Here is a 16410-nt window from a genome sequence, read left to right as displayed (position 1 = left end):
AATGTGAGTGTATTAGATAAGAGCTGTTGTTTGCCCTTCGCACGCATGAACTCTGTGTGGCGAGTGTGACGTATAAATTTATTTAGTTGCTGCATAAAAAGTTCGGTTCGTTTGTGGTTGCCGGCAATAAATGTAATGCTTGTAATGATAATAAGCTACAACAAAAACAGCAACAAAAACAGCAACAGCAACATCAACATCAACATAAATAAACAACAACTTCATTAGTAATTTCCGTGCGATTGTCTCAAGTTGGTTGCTGTTGCTGCTGATAGAAATCTGAGCCAAAAGTGTTGCAATGCCAACAGCTAACAACAAGTGAATAAAGTTATTAGCGCATTTAACTAAGCCAACAACTGCGAACAACCAAACCGAAAACCAGCCAACCAACCAGTCGGGCAGCATCCCCAGCATAGCTCAGCTCTTTCATTATGTGATACTCGTTCGCACATCGCATCGCATCGCATTCATTGTTTGTCTGGGCCAAAACAGCAAATGCAATTTTAATTACAACCAAATAACACCAGCAACAATAACAACAGCAGCACCAGTGATATGGCAACATTGGCTATTGGGGCTGGCTCTGAGTCGATGGCCAGACATTTGCCAGACAAACAACAGCAAAAGCAACAACAATAAGTGCGACTGAAAAATGTCGTAAATTAGTCACACATTGCATGCAACGTTTTAAATACACACACACACACACACACATCTGGTAACACGTGAATTGCATTAAGAATTTAGTCAAAAGCATATAAAATTCAAATTCTTGTTTGTTTTTTGGTGCATTTAATTTTTAATTAAAAACAAGTTCGAATGCCGTAGTCGAGAGCGCTCGCCTAGGAGATAACTTCAATCCAGCTTTTAAATAGATAAGACCTGCTAATTTTAGTTTGTTTAATATTAAAATATGTTTTGGTCATCAAACGCTGATTTTCTAAATGAAATTTGTACAGTTTGTATTGATATTCGCCAAACGCTAGCAGTTATCAAAAAAATGTAATGAAGTTGATCTGTATATGATATATGAGAAGTTATAATTCACATTTGAAGCCTCTACTTCTTATAGACGGTCAGAATGACTTGGCTAAATTGAATCGCTCGTTGTTAGATTAAGAATGCTTTATAATTCATTCAACTTCATTAAACCTATATTTAATGGAAATAAATATAAGTAATATATGCAAAATATTTCTACTAACTAGAACTCAATTATATAAACCATTTTGCAAATATTAAATTGCAGTTAAACTTATGCAGAAGCTGTAAAGGGCAGCAAAGTTGAAGAACTGTCTCCAGAACAGTTCTGCTGCACCTGGCCGCCATTTAAGTTAGTAAGTGATTAAGCCAACCGTTTCTAGCCCACCACCTATCTCAGTAGGCAACTCTAGGAGAAACTAAAACTAATGAATGAATTAATTAACGCATCCGATTGGACGCCAAAGGTGAGTTGCCTTTATTAGATAACAACCGTCTGAGCTATACCTTGATATAATATAATTCATACATTTCAGGCGACCCTCGCGAATTGCAAAAATAACATAATACTCCGACTCAGAGTCAGATTCAAGAGTTCGCTGCGGCTGTCATTAAAAATGCGAATTAAAATTCGACTTGTTGTCGTTTTTTTCTTTGTTGTTGCAGCTTGGATTGGGTATCATTGTCGTTGGCATTGTTATTGTTGATGTTGTAGTACTGTTAGTGTTAGTGTTGGTTTTTTGTCTGCTTTTGTTTTTGTTGCTGTTGTTGCTGTTGGTGACACTTGTCGTTTGCTGGTTGCTGCTGCTGTTGTTGGCCTCTGCTGGTGTTTTGTTTTTTGTTTCAGTTGCCTTTTTTCTCTATTTGTGCATTTTCTGCATAAATATTTCAACACTTTCGCTTTTGTTTTGTGTCACACACACATACACACACAAACACACACACACTCAAATTATGTTAATTATTCCGCCTCCCCTTCCCTCTCCCCCTCACTCTCATCACCTGGCTTGCGTTTTCTGCACAGGTTGCTGTGCATTTTAATTGCATTTTGATTTAATTTCAGTGTGTGCTGCATCTAATTTGTTGTCATCGCTGCTGTTGTTGCGCTTTTTATTTTGTAATATTTGTTGTTTAGCTCTTTTTTCAGTTTTACTCTTTTATATTCGCTACTGTTTTGTGCTTTTGTTTTTGACCATTTTTTTTTTGCTTCTTCCCACGCACTTTGCGGCGACTGTCTGCAAATGTTGTTGGCCCATTGTTGTTGCTAATTTGATTGTTATTGTTGTCACTGTCGTCGTGAATTTGTTTACGTAATTGTTAAAAGCAAAACAAAACCACAAAAAAAGAAAATAATAATAATAAAAATAATGATAATTTCGTCATGGCGATAGTCTTCTGTTTGCGAGCTGATTAGCACGATTTGTTTTGGGATTACCGTTAAAGTTATGTATCTATCTATCTTTTATCGGGAGCATTGCACAACACTGGGTTATTGTGTGGGTAGAATAGAGTGTGAAGAGTTCTTTTTGGATTAGAGCTGATTTAATTAATTATATGGAAACTTATATAATACTATAATGCTGTGGATCAGTTTGCGAGTTGACTAGCACTTGCCCGATTTATTTTTGTTTTCCCGGGCGGGTAGAAAACTGGAGGAGCTCTTTTATGGACTTGAAGTGACTTACGGATTGAACTACTTTATTTTGTGGAAAATATAATAGAATAATAACATAGAATAAATTCAGAATCTATGCTGAAACTCAATATCTATTGCAGAGCCTGTTACAAGAAGCGGTTACAAGAAGTACCATAACGGAAATGAATACCGAACAAAATTTGAAACATACTTATAACCTTTAGCGGAACCTTCGTAAGCAAAACCGGAAACTAAAATTAGTTTAGGGTTGACATCATGCCATAGAGACAAATAAAAAGAAGAATATTTCTATGCTATTGTTAAAAAGGTATAAATGCGAGTGTAAGCTCAATTCTTGCTACTCAATATTTATATATTCATATAGAATATAATGAGAGCCGTTCTTTCAAAATGTTGTATATGTTATAGTTTTTCGCACTCTATTGACCCATTTTCGCAAAGGCTTACAAATCTTTCGGATATCTCTGTCTCTATCTGCGGCACAAATTTATTTATTGTTCGAGCCGGGGTCATGTCTAATTTATGGCCACGTCTGGCTGGAAGGTGGGCGGTGTTGTGGTTGTTGTTCCATATTGGCATGGTTCAATCGTCTGATTCATTGTGGACTTAATTGTTAGGTAAGCTTCTTGTCTGTATGTTGTTCGCTTTGGTCGCCGCTCTTTGTCGGGGCTGTGTAAGAGGCTTACGAAATTTCCATATGGCAATTATGGGCTGCCCAATTATAATGGCTGTTGTTTGCCGTTTGAAAAACAATATTGTTAAAGGTGAAGTTGAAACAAATGATTTGGACATTAATACTAACTGCCAAATTGACTCTCTCGGACTGATTGGGATGAAAAGTCTTTAGCAGAGTCTCGACTAACTGTTGTTGTAGTTGTTGTATTTGGTTTCTGTTCATTTCACTGATTGCATAAGACCAAATTAATATGCAAAACGTACACAAAATGTTATTAGTAAGACATCAAAACATCACATCGATGTCATAAATTAATTAAAATTATATCAAAACGAAAGTCGCCCGAGGCTAGAATATTTTCTGGCTGCGAGAGGAGACAGTGTGAGACTCCGTCAATTGGCCGCGAGCGTTTGCCCGCCAAAAAAATCAAGCCAAAGCAAGCCCAGTAACAGTAACAGTAACAAATAATTAGCTTGTAAACTAAAAGTCATCATTAATAATGATTACCGTTGCCATCGCCTTGCTGTTGTGTGTGTGTGTGTGTGTGGGGGTGTCTTAGTCATAACCGTCTTTGGCAGAAACGTCAACATAATTAAGTGAGCGGCTTCTTCTTCTTCTTCTACTGCTTTTTCTTCCTTTTACACTTCTCACTCTACTCGCGCTCTCTCCCACTCTCTTCGAGACTTCTTTCTACAACTGCTTGCAGAGGTTTTTCTCCAGCTGATTCGACTGCTGCGATTTATTTCGCATTAACGCTCAATATTGCTAGCTAATTAACCACAGCCAAGTTCGCCGAAAAACTGACACAACAACAAAGAGCGCTATAATGACGACCGATATGTATATCTATATATATGTATATATATTTGCACATTTGCCATGGCAGCCCAAATGATGAGCATGATGCGTCAATTTTGCGGCTGCTAATTAGTGGCAAGCAAAAACTTCTTTAGCCGATCCGCTTAACGTTTACAGTTACTGCCAAAAGTCTGCTCCAAATAAGTATGTATATATACATATACATGTTTGTATTTATATGCCTAACTACAGCTTGGCGTGACAAGATGCCGTTAGACGCATCAATTTTTTGTGCACCGTCATCTATTCCTACTTACAAACGGCAATCCTCAAACAAACCGAAACCGAAACCAAAATGATTCTAAATTCCAGCAATTTAAACGGAAATTCCGCAATGGCAATTGAGCCATCAGTTTGTGCCAATTAAAGGTCATTTGGCACGCTGAATGTTTGCAGATGGCTTACAACTCATTACACTATTGAGAGTCGAGAATCGAGAATCGAGAATCGGAGCTTTTTCCATTTTTTACTTTTTATACTTTTTCGTAATGAGCCACAGCGACTATATTTCATTTTGTGTCGTCCTGCGGCGTAATTTGCATGTGCAAACATATTTATTTACAATCATATTGCCATCGTCGGTCTGTCAAACAAACAGAGGCATGCATAAATAATCGAACAAACTATGGCAAGCCGTAAATATTGCAGCTCGGCGGTGGGTTCTTGCTGTTCTGCTGTTATTGCCTGCCTTGCCTGTCTGTCTGCCTTTCAACTTGGCCAAAAGATGCACAGCATACGCTGCTCTGGCTTTGACTCTGGCTCTGCTCGCTGAGTTCACACAAATTCCATGCAGCCAACAACAACAATAAAGCGCAATAATATGGCCAACAGCAGCAATGTGGCAACAACAACAACAATAAGCAAGGAGCGCAATTTCACTGACTACTGAGAATTTTACGTACTGTGACGTTCTGCTGAAGGGTAGCGCGGGGGGAGTGGCAGGCAGCTCGAGGGTAAACTTCAAATAAGTAAATACACTGCACGAAACGAACAAAATGTGAATGGAAATGAGACGTCAACTTTAAATGCAACTGCAACGCATGTTGCACTCGCTAATGGTGCATAGGCGTATACGCAATCTGCACGCTTATTAAAACATGAAGACCCACTTAAAGCTGGCTAAAAGCACCGTCTTAAGAAATCAATTTGAACTTGCAGCAAGAGGCAAGGAGCTTACCTCAGAGTTTACAGTTCAACATTAAATGGCATTGTTTTGGGTTGCTCACCTGCAGGGAAATAAGCAAATAGTTCGTTAGAGTAATGCAATCATTTATATGCTCTTATACAAATTAAATTATAAGTATACAAAATATATAAAATGTAATAAAATATAAAACTATGCAGCACAAATTAAATTTAGACACGCGATTCTAGCTCGAAATCAAATCAAAAAATCAATTCAAAATCAAAGCCTAAAGATCTAAGCAGCTCAGTGTAATAACTGTCAAAACTGACTCGATTTTCAAAAGCAAAAGTTCTTTAGTCATGAGCACTCTAAATATAATAATAATGTAAAATCGTAGAACAATAACCGGATACCGATATGGTTTAGCCTTACAGTAGCATATTTCAGAAATTATATATCTTTTCTAGCCTATAGTCTGTGATATTCAATTGTCTCTTAACTCAGTTCCACTTTTCGCACAGTGTATTTCTCTCTACTTGTGTCCACCGCTGTTATTATTTTTGTTGCTGTTGTTCTTGTCGCTGCTCCTGTTGCTTTCAGTTATATTACCCTGGACCCCAAACACCAACGCCATCATATACCAGTTCCCCTCCTGCCAGTTACTTATACTCTTCCTCGCTCCCTCCCTCACTCCCCCATCCCCCTTCCCACTTCCTTGCACCATTTTCATTCATGCTGTGCACTCATTTACCCTTTAACCAAACGCTCAACATGAACTGAACACCTACCGAAACTCACTCCCCTCCATTAGCCCAGCCCAGTCACGTTTGCATATCATTTGCGCGCATCTTTGGGAAGTCGACTCCTCTCTCTCTCTCTCTCTATCTCTCTCTGTCTCTCTCTATCTGTCTCTGTCTCTCTCGCACCCTTAAGTGCATTACAATGAAGTACGTAGGAGCTGCTGCTGCTGCTACTCTTTGGCCGCCCCGCCGTGACTCGTAAATAAGTTTTATTGTGTTTCGTTGCAAACGCCCACGTTGCTGCCCCTCCCAGTGGGACTCTGTCTCCAACTCTGACGTCCTGGTTGTTCTGTTGCCGCACTGTTGCAAGTTATCGCTTCCTTTGTTTTGGTAATTTAGCAAGAGCGCCAACGATGTCGTCTAAATTGCTGGCATACATTTGCTCTGTGCTGCCCACTGTGGCAACGTTTTTATTGTTGTTGTTGCAGTTGCAGTTGCAGTTGCTGTTTGTTGCAGTTGCAGTTGCTCTTGTTGTTATTGTTGTTGCTGTTGCTGTTGCTGGTGTTGCCAGGCAAATGACTACAAAGTGGGCTCAGTCCAAGACTTGCCAACTCGAGCTCTACACAGCTCTTCGGAGCGCTTTTCGGCTGTTGCCGCCTGAATTATGGCGATTCTAGTATGAAGACTACACTCATATAAAAAAATGTTCCTAAAATTAAAAACCTACCGAAAACTAGAAAGCTTTCTTGTTATTAGAAATAATTTCAAATCAAAAAAATATTTTTCAACAATTCAGTAAGGCTTGCCCCAATAGACAAAAATGTAATGATTCCAAGATGTAGAATTCTAAAATGAATTTAAGAAATGCAAATCCTGGTTTCTAGAAAGCCCCAAGCTTTAATTTAGAAAGTTATTTTCTGAATAATAATGTGTGGAAAATTGATGCCAAAAATTTTTTTTTTTAGTGCAGTTACTCTCCACCCACTCCATCCACTCCTTGCTGCTGCTATTGTTGTTGCATATTTAAGCGAGAAGTGGAGCAATTGTTGCGCGTTTTATTGTTTTGGGAATAAGCGCGGATTTATAGAAATTTTTAGCTCAACACAGCACAGCACTGCTAAACTTGTTGTCGAGGGGCGGGGGCGGGGGCGGGTTCTTATTTGGGCATTGTGGGGGAGATGGGGGTCAGTTGAATCGTCGAAACAGAGCAACAATATTTCAAGCGCATATATCTGTATATATATACAGTTAAAGGCCATCGGCACAATCTTGGCTGATAATGAAGCCAAGATTCAGCCATGACATGAACTCAATTAGCCCTCCCCTCCCCCTTGAGTGTGGGCATATGGGGGTATGGCAATACACACACACACACACAGTCGGAAAGATACTTTGTTAAGAGTCCACAAATTAGAGAGACGCGTCCGCCGACGAAGCCCGCATTGCATGTAAATGTGCAGTTTGTACTTGGACTAGAACTGCTTGGTCTTCTTGGTCTGCTTGTTGTTGGCCAGCATCTAAAATTAATATGCAGACAACTGAGTCGGCAATTGTGTGGGGGAGGAGCAAGAGGAAGAACTGGCTGGCAGGCAGGCTGGCAGGCAGGCGGTGCAATAATCACAATGAAAATGCACAGAATGCGCCTTATAACGATAACAAATTGCCCATTTGGCATAGAAGATGATGAGACAGTTAAAGGCGGGGCAGTGCTGGGCGGGGGAAAGGGGGGGGGGGGGGGGGGTCGACATGGAAGACATTAATTGGCTGCCATGTCATTTTGTTTATGCAGCGCACTCAACTCGCTGTCAACGCCACAATCGCCACAAACACACACACAGACAACAACCGACAACTGGGCGGGGCAAATTAGAAAATAGAGCAACCCAAGTCGATGTCATCGTTAGCACTGCCAATAAAATACTGAAGAAAAAACAAACCAGAGAGTACATTATGTGGGAGTAAATGTTAGTCAAATGCAGTCGAATTCAAATTGAATATTTGAACACAATTAGTCTGCACTAAATGTGCCATCAACGGAAAGTAAAACAACGCATTAGAATGTTGTAGGCGAGAGTGTTCGACTGGAAAATGAAGAGAACTCAGCTGTTAAATAGATAGTACGCCTATTGATAGTATTTAGTTAGAGTGCTCTAGTCTAGAGTGCTCAAGCTGTTAAATAGATAGTACGCCTATTCATGGTAGTTTGTTCAATATAAAATAACGCGTTGTTTAACAAAATTCGTGTTTTTTTTGAGATCACGAATCAAAAAATGTAAAAGCTGAAATGAAAACAACTTAGAAGGCGCTATCTAGATTATATATCAATTTGGAGGTTATATATATTACAAATTATATATATACAAATAGAACAAATGTGCCTGAAGTCTATAGCTTTTCTAGTCTTTGAAATTGGCTTGGAAATATACTGACTTGACTTAATCACCTTGACTGGGGTCCAGACATACTTTCTTCTGTCTGCTACTTATTTTTTCACAGCTTTATTATTTCCTTTGATGCCATTTTGAATGGAAGCCAAAAGCAGCTTTAGTTATCTCTTCATCAAAACAGATAGACAGTTGAGAACTGCCAGTTGAATTGAATTTCACAACTTTAATTGTTATTGCTAACACAATTGAGCTCAAGTGTAAATTCAAACTGGTTTTATTTCTCAAAATCCTAGTCTTCATTGCTAACACTTTTCACTTTTTATTTGTCTGGTGCACAGACATTGCAGGGGATTCACCTAAGCCAAGCAAGAGATGTTTTACAATTTATGTATTTTTATTTATATTTATTCTTGCGATGTATTTGAGTGATTGCTGCTGTGGTTTCAGTACCTTTTAGCTGGAGACCCTATTTTTCATTACTTAGCATGTGCTAATAGATTGCGGTTTTCTTAAAATATTTTTCATAGAAACCAACTTTAACACTAATTCATTTAACACACTAGAATTAATGGCAATTTGCTGCAAAGCGATATGTTCTCATTTCGCTTAATCGACAGTTAGCAACAAAGTTGCATACTCAAACAGTTACCTTCACACACAGAGACACAAGCACATATTACGCATACGCCCCATATGCGGCAGCACCCCCTGTGGCTGTGGCAAAGAGTCAGACACATTTGCGTATGTCAGATCCAGTAAGGTAGCTGATGGCTGCCGGCTAGAGAGGCATATCATTAATGCAACAGGAACAGCAGCAGCAGTCGCTGCTGAAAGTGTTGCAGTTGTTGCTAGTTGCCTAGTTGCTGTCGGGACATTTGAAATTTAACGGCTCGCATGTGCCACTTATATTTGCAAGAAGTTCGCTTGGCTGATTCGACTCCGACTTCGGCAAAACTAAGCAGCTATCATGTTCAAGTGCTTAGCCCCAAAATAGAAAAAGAAAAAGAACTCAGCAGTGGCAACGAGAAACCATAGCATGGCAATGTGTGTAGGGCTTCAACTGTGTGTGTGCAACTGTGCAACAACTGTGTGTGCAACAACAACAAGAACATCAACAGCCTTTGCCATTTCCACTTGAGCTAACCGGGGGGTGTCACATTCGTCGTCACTCCGTCACTCACACTCAGCAGTCAACAGTCAGCAGTCAGCAGTCGGCAGTCGGCAACCGGCAGTTGGCAGTTGGCAGTCAACAGTCAAACTCTATTCCGATGTTGGCTGTTGCAATTCTTGTGGTATTTGTGGCATGAAATTTGCAAATAAAACGAAATGAGCTGCAAGACGAAGGCAGCCAAGCAACACTGACACAGACACCATTCCTATTCTGTTGCTTGTTCTTCTCATATTGAATTCCAAGCTAAAAGCACCTTGAGGTGTTCATTTTCATGCCACAAGAAAATGCGCGTAATTATGTCGCTGCCACCACGACTAGGAACAACAGCAACAACAAAAACAATCACAAAACGCTAATGCAAATGTCGCTTTATTTTTATTTTGGAGGCCATCCACAAGAGATGTCTTCGGATGTCTTCTGTGCAACTAGAGACACAAATGTGTCTCAAATTTTGCACATAAAGAACAAAATCGAAAAACGCAACTTACCCAAAGGGAGAGATAAAGAGAGATCGTATAGTAATATAAAGTGTTGCAAGTGAAATTATTGCTGCTGCAGCTATTATTTAGGGCTAGCGAATATATGAATGAATATTTTATTGAATACAGACTCACACTCATACTCACATTGATATTGTGCTGAGTGATAGTCAGCATGGGCAGGCTGGACAGGCTGTGGCGGGTTAACCGAGAAGACCGCAACTGACAGGAAACCATTAAAACTGACCTCAAACGGCAGCAGCGACAGGACCCCCATACACACATAGCACAAATGAAAAGCAAAGTTGCAAATGAAAAAAAAGAAAAGTATATATATATCTATATATATATATACATATGTATATGGATATACCCTAGATGGAAATTGCGAGACCAACAGCAACAGCGAAACGAGCAGCTAGCCACAAACAAATTGGCAGCAATTGAAAGCAGGCAGGCTGGCAGCCAAAAGGCGACAAAAGCCCGCATACAGCAGATCCGAGCAGCTGCAGCGAATTTTTATGGATAGTCCCTGCGTAGGGAACCAACCTACAGATCCCCTCCCCCTGCATAGCCAGGACTCATGACGAATGTCGTCGTAACAGCGAAAAGAGAAAAAATGTTATTCAAATACTATATGCATACAATATATATGTATGTAGACAAACAACAAAATGCAAATAGACAATAAATAACAGCAAAGCCAAGAAGCTGAATTCTGTTATACCCTAGACACAGTGCTTGTGAGCGATGCTGGATAGGTTAGAAATCATTGGTTATAGCAGGAATTTTCACAGTAAATTTTATTATAATGCCAAGGTGCATTTATCTATTTCTCAAGTCTAGTTTTTTTTTGAGTGTTTAAGAAAATAAGAAGTACAAATTATTCTTATTACTATTATAGAATACCCTTGAGATGTGGAAAGAATTTGAAAATAATTCGCATTTATAGAAAACCATATGTCTTACATGAGTTACATATAAATATTTCTCAAATTCAAGTTATTTGATTGTTTAAGAAAAGCACACATTAAATTAGATTTTTAAACAAAAATATGAATTTATTATCCTATTTATTATTCCTATTATTGTTATGGACTGCCCTCAATGTAGATGTTTTAATATGGTTTGCTGAAGAGGTAAGAATTGCTTTGTGGTAGAAGGAATTTTAAGAATAATTCTAGGTTAGAAAAATTATATGTGACTAAAAACAATATTTGTAGACCAAATAGTTACATATTGCTATTCATTAGGAATAATTTTGCTTTCTTGCGGAAAAGTAGGCAGAATCCATTCTTTAGGTTCGCATTACATTTTCTCACAGCAAATTATTCTAAGTGCTGTCTGAAGTATCAGAAAGAAAAGAAAATGCAAATTGCTGTTCCTATAACATTTCAAGTTGAATACAATGCAAAATTGGATGGATAAGTTATTGTTGCACTGAATGAATGCTTTAGACCATAATTGAAGACTACAGCAGCATTGGCACACATTGCCACACAGTAGCTGAGAATTGGGGGGACTTTGGTTCTTGCTGTGTCAACACAAATTGCATGCCTGAGTCATAATGCCATCTTGCGCAAGGGCGCATCAGGTAAGCAACAAACAACTTGGGCTAGAAAAGATTGTGGCCAGCGAGCCTGCGACTGAAACTGGGATTCCGTAGGTGCCTGGCTTATAGACATGATGACAACAACTACAATGCAACTGCAAGCGATCCCCAGTCGCCAGCACAAAATGCAATTTAAGCTTTCAATTGGCCGTGCTGGACACTGGACGCGCACACACTGAGAGAAAGGTCGGCCTGAATTTTAGAAAGAGTTTCTCTCCTTTGAATTCAGAAAATAAATTTCTAAAATTTAATGTTGTGGCTGGCTAAAAGCCAGGGTTTGCATTTCTTAATTTCAGAGTGGACGTTTCCAAAATTTAGAAAGTATGTGTCTAATTTTCTGAGTGATTCTTTTTCTAAGTGTGTAGCTAGAGTATTGTTTATATTAGCTATTTTGTTAATCATATATTATTGATAAAAATTTGTATTTTAAGATTTCACAGATACAAACAGTTGGGAGAGCAAATTTCATTACTATTTTCTGAATACCAGAAAGGATTTTTTCTACATTTAGAAATGCATTTCTTAATAGAAGACCATCTCAAAATTATGGTTTATTTTTTATTTTAAATGTTTTCTTATATTTGAAAATTATATCCAAACACATGAGAAACCTTCTAATTTTTTGGGCTAGTGATTTTTCCGAGTGCAGCAGCCAGCCAAGCCAAGCAACCAAGCTAACCAAAGTTGTTGTTGCACTTCTTTTTATTGGGTTGCTGCTGCTGTTGTTGCGGCTGTTGTTGGTGGACTGCATTCGTTTGCCGCACAATGGCAACGATAACTTCGCATTACAATAGTATATTCGCAACTGCTGTATCCGAGTGTGTGTGTGTGTCGGAAAGACACAGTTCAGCAGACAACAACAAACTGGTTTCGGGGTGCATTTGCAACAATTGCAACAGTTGCTACAACAAGAGCGTTTGCTATGTTTATTTATTATTTGCGCCAACAAACACAAAGTCAATACATTTCTTTGTATCTCTGCTTTTTTCGCTCAGTGTGGGTGACGCTGCAACTGCTGCTGCTGCCACTGCTGCTGCTGCCACTGCTGCTGCTGTCCAACTTTGAATGTCTGCCATTTTTGGTCGCATATGTGTTCGATACAAAACTTTACATTTAGCTGTCAGCAGCAGACAAAACCAAACAAAAACTCAACTCGTTGTTGCTGTTGCTTCAATAATGCATTTCAATGCAAATCAACTATTGCCAACTATTTTCCTTTACTCCAACACCCCCCACCGTTTTTTTGTCTGTGTGTGTAGCAGCAGCTATTTTCTATATTATCAAATTATTATGAGTTTGACCATTTGGCTCAATATGGGGTCATCTGGTCCGCTGTTTGGCTGCTTTCAGTTGCCACCTGCTCATCAGTAAATAAATCACTTTCACCACAAGTATCAATCTCTTACTTAATGCACACACAAACACACACACACTTATACACAAACACACACACATCATCATCAGCCTCCTTTGACTGCACAGCAAAAAAAATAACAAAACAAGAATTTGCAAGAATATAGTATGTATAAATTACAATTAATTAACGGGCGTTCTCAATCTAAGCATAAATATTTTTGGTTTAAGAATCTCATCGCTTCGTTCACTTTTAAATCGTTCCAGGGACACTTTTAAGTTCAGATTTCAAGTGATTTATCTTATTGAGCTTCTAGCTAAAAAATTTTCGTGCTGTGTGCTTCGCAAGGAAAATACAGGGAAAAGCAATGAAAAGCGACTGTCGCGACAGACAGTTTGACACTGAAATGCGGATACAATAAAAGTTTATATTTTCTTTTTTCGTTTTGGGTTTTTTTTGCACTCAGCGTCTCGCTCAAAGTGCACCCTGTGGAGCAATCACTCGATGCCGGCGAGCAGGCGGAGCAAGGAAGAAACCCATCAAGAGTATTGAAAGAAAGGGGCGGGTAAGGGGTGGATGAGGGTAAGGGACTGGCAGGCCACGCATTAATGGCAGCTGCTGTTGCTCAGAATTCGTCTGCTTTGTCATCGCCATTGTTGTCCTTGTTGTTGTTATCCTTGTTGCTGTTGTTGTTGGCGACCCGACACACGCATCTATAAAAGTTTATTAAATTTATAAGGAACTTTTATGCAGTTACTTTTTGACATGGTCGCCTTTTCTTTACTTTCATTCATTCTTCTGCCTCGGCTGAGCCATAAAATTGACAACGACTATGTAAATATGCCACACACACACACATCGAAGCGAGAGAGAGGGAGAGTCCTTGCAGGATTTCAATTTAAATGAACCTGCAGACGAGCGTTTTATTTTCTTTCGCATTCAATATTTTTTTTGCCAGCTTTTTTTGTTTTGTGTGTGTTTTTGTGTTTTTTAGCAGCTCATATGGAAAATTACGGTTACAACAGCAAAAGGTATGCAAATAAAAGGCTGTAACAACAACTACAACAATAATGTGACATTGAAATACAACGCGCCACTTGTCACATGTCACATTTTGTGGCTGATTTGGTTTTTGAGAATTTCTCGCCCCAGCAGCGGATGAACTGGGCATGTGCACGACGAGAAAGGGGGGGGGCTGGGTTAGAGCAGGAATTCGAGACGGGGACTGAGACTGAGACACTGAGATGGAGATAGAGACGGAGACTGAGGCTGTTATCAAGTCTCTCGCTGCTGGCGTTGACGCCAACGCGTCGCCGGTGAAAGGAAGTTGACCTCTAAAGTTTAATGCATTTAAATAAATCTCGTACAAAACGGCAACAGCAACAACAAAAGCAGACAAAAATACACGCATTAAGCGCCGAATCTGAAAGCGAAAACAGCAATATATACATTTATATTCATATTCATATACATACACATACATACTTACATACAACCCACTTACTAAATACACACTCAGAAACCAATCGAAATTTAGAAAAATGCCCTCAAATTATTATCGTTCTGAAAAGTGGACAAATTTTCTGGTTTTTATAAAGAAATATGAAATCTGAAAGCAAAAATAGCAATACATATATACCATACATAATACTACATACACACACTATGTACACGATACACATACACTCAGCAAAACCAATCGCCCTAAAATGAAAATCCTGAATTATAGACAAATCTTCTGTTTATGGCAATAATTTCAAAATACACGAAAAAATATTTTTAAATCGTTTTTCTTTTCATTCTTAGAAATATTTGCTATGTGTAAGAAATGTATTTCTAAACATTCTAAGAGATCTAATTTCAAGAAATTTATTTGTCAAATTGTCATCATAGGTTTTTTCAAATTTATTATATTATTATTATTAAATAATATGAATTATTTAGAATGTAAATTAAACAAAGAAAAATACTGGTTTTCAGAAAGATCCAAACTTACACTTTGTTCAAAATATACTTTCTGAGTAATGATAATGAGCTGCCCTTGGCGATTTTTTTCGAGTGTATACACACTATATACGCATGTATATATATGGACACGTCACGACACGAGACTGTGAATTGGATTTTATACATTTAAATTTTTGCAATTTTTAGTCAACGGCAATTAAATTGGCGACGCGTGCAACCTAGCCGTAAAAAAAATAAATAAATAAAGTTGGCTAACTGAAAACCAGTCAAGACGGACAGTCAAAACGCAGCGTGTCTGACTCAGTTTGAACCGAAACCGGTATTGTCTTGAACCAGCTGAACAAAACTTTTGCATTGGCAATGGAAATGTGAAAATGCGCTATTCAAGTGTCTTCTCAAACTTTTGAACTCAACATGAATTTACTTTGTGCCACAAGCTGTGCCTCAACCAACAATTGTCAAATCTCAATTTGATGTCAAATCCGCAGCAGAACTTTTCGCATATCTGTGACACATTTGTAATTTAATTTAGTCGCCTTGAAGAAGACGTCTCTCTGAACCCATAATGTGTTTACTGACCTGCCAGGTCTGTCTGAAGATATCTTGATCTAACTTGGGCATGTCAAATTGTGGCTAGCTGTTCATTTGAAGTTGGCCATTGCCATTGTCTGACCGATGACCTTCTACAGATCAATTTGCATACGTGTGTGTCTCAGTGTGTATGTGTAATGTGTGTTTACTCGTATTTCATGCACTTATCAAGTGGAAGGCATCAAATGTTCTTCGTGTAAAAGCATAACACTTCCGTTTTGCTTTCATTCCCCAAAGTTGATAAAACAGAACAAAGACTCTCAGGTGACACCAAAGCGACAACGCAGTTGGCTCATGTGACACAAATTACTGTTATATTCGTGTCACATTTCAATACGCAACTTGTGTGTACTTATATCTCTCCCTCTCTCTCCCTCTATATGCATCTGGCCTGTCAATGCTTATTTCCCAAAGAGATCAAAAATTATGCACGCAATTAAGTTTCAATTTTCGATAGCAACCGCAATGTATAAATAGATTGCTTGAGCTGTCAAAATGAATTTCAGATATTTTCTTATTTTTTTTCTTACACTCTGCACTAATTGTCGTTAATGATCAAATTATTGGACACAGCACCACACACACCAGACATACACAAGAACAACAACAACCACAACACTGCAAGACGCCATAAAATGACATACAAATTTGCTTAATAGAGCTAAATGCCAAAAGAGCAAGCAAAACCACTCGAAATGTCAATCAAAATTTGATCAATGAGTCGAGCTGAGCTCGTTTTCGATTTGGTTGGTTGTGTGGTTGTGTGTGTGTGGAGCAAGGCTGTTTGCCGCCTCTAAATGAGTGATGTAA

The 16410-nt window shown here is 38.7% G+C and overlaps 1 long non-coding RNA gene across 1 annotated transcript in view; it reads right to left on the bottom strand.

The window, feature by feature from the left end:
- The window catches only part of LOC116805536, a 33713-nt gene extending 28345 nt beyond the window's left edge, over nt 1-5368 (bottom strand). Inside the window, exon 1 of the long non-coding RNA XR_004365232.2 lies at nt 5350-5368. This is a non-coding gene — a long non-coding RNA (uncharacterized LOC116805536). The remainder of the gene's footprint in view (nt 1-5349) is intronic.
- Nucleotides 5369-16410: the final 11042 nt, after the last annotated feature.

The sequence above is a fragment of the Drosophila grimshawi genome, unplaced genomic scaffold (genome assembly GCF_018153295.1).
Source record: "Drosophila grimshawi isolate 15287-2541.00 unplaced genomic scaffold, ASM1815329v1 contig_44, whole genome shotgun sequence".
Taxonomy (NCBI): Eukaryota; Metazoa; Arthropoda; class Insecta; order Diptera; family Drosophilidae; genus Drosophila; species Drosophila grimshawi.
Note: the sequence above shows the minus strand (reverse complement) of the source record. Positions and strands in the feature narration are given on the sequence as shown.